This window comes from Limanda limanda, chromosome 15 (assembly GCF_963576545.1).
Source record: "Limanda limanda chromosome 15, fLimLim1.1, whole genome shotgun sequence".
Lineage (NCBI taxonomy): Eukaryota > Metazoa > Chordata > Actinopteri > Pleuronectiformes > Pleuronectidae > Limanda > Limanda limanda.
This window is the reverse complement of record NC_083650.1, coordinates 22608553-22610207: the sequence shown is the minus strand read 5'-3', so window position 1 is coordinate 22610207 and position 1655 is coordinate 22608553.

Genomic DNA, 1655 nt, shown 5'->3' with positions numbered 1-1655 from the left:
AGAAACCCACATCTGAGATTTGCAAAAGACAAATCAACCCAACGTCCTAATAACAGGAGTTAATGTAGAGTTTAGAGTCCGACAGCGGATATCTGTTCAGGTCCAGCAACTTCCTCTCTGGTTGCATCAGAGCCGACAGGTTGTTGGACTGGTGTCAGACGAGTGTTTCAACTTTCACTGGAAATGCATCATCATAACCTTCACTGTAATACCAGTAAGTTAACAGGGATTAGTGACCGGGCTCGCCTTACACTTCACCAGCCGTGGCCAAACGTGTCTGAGCGGAAGCAGTCGGATGCTGCTGGAACACCGTGGTACCAAGGGACGAGAGTGTGTGAGGTGTGTCTGGGTTCAGGTCACAGCTGTCCAGGTGAGACTAGATCCACATCTGGGATTTACACACAAACGACAAATATATTGTTATTTTCTATTTACTTGTTTAAACCAGAAAGTTTATATTTGTCTTATGTCACAAACAAATCATAACAAATTCTCATAATACTGATGATTCAACATTTCTTATATACAGGGCCAGGTTTAAGAGGATTTTATTTGAATTTTGCATTTTAAGAATAAAGGTAAAATGTCAAGACTAAAATCTAATTTTGTTTACTGAGGATAACTTTTTTCTACTTTGAAATTAAGTACCAATGTTGAGAATACACTCAAATATCAGACTTCTAACATTACAAAATGCTTTGTGCAGATGAACTGGTGAAGTTCTGCCTCGGAATCAGCTTTAGCTACAGGCAAATAATTTTTCTTTTAGCTCATAAACCCAGTGTTATAATCGGTGTTCAGTCTTTGGAGAGGTTGTGCAGAAAAGTGTGTCTGTTCATTAAGAGAAACTAAACCAACACTCCCAGGATGCAACATTCTGGCAGCTCACACACGTCCATCACTACTACTACTATTTCCACTAAATTTATTTTCTAAATTAAAACCTATTGTCCTATACCTGACCCTGATATGCGTATGTACTTCAGCTAATGTGATGTTTTTAACCAGAAAACTACTTGTTTTTTACTAGGAAACAATGATTTGGTTTAATGATGTTGAGATAAGACCCTAATATTCTGTTAGACCATCAGACAGTTTTGATTTGAGTACACTAACATTAAGAATAGTTTTAAACCCCATAGGTCTGTACAGATGATGGTTACTAGTATCTTTATATTTTTTTTCATTCTGACTTTAGTGACTGTATGATAAGAACTACTTTAACATCAATGTATTATATTTCAAATGCTCAGTGGAATGAGCTCAGTAGTAAGTGATGTTACGGATATCTGTCAGGGAAGTTTTCATCCTGAACATAACAGATGAACTGTTTGGTTAAAAAAGTGAAATATAAATTGTAGTTATTTTTTCCACATCCCAGGATTGTGCCAACACATTATAACTTCATCTGCTTCAGATGTATTCAGACTGCAGGGTCTGAGCTTCATTTCATGCAACACTCAAGTGTTACCTGAATATTAGTTTGAGCTTCTGCCTCGTTTAGACAGTTGATTAAATATTCCCGAATTTTTTTTTTTTTTTTCTTTCTAGCATTTAAATTTACATCTCAGTCCATTCATGAAGAAGTGATGAAACAAATGGTGATAAAATACGTGTCCAGGTCGTGAAATAAAGAAATCTGAGCGGAGGCAGGG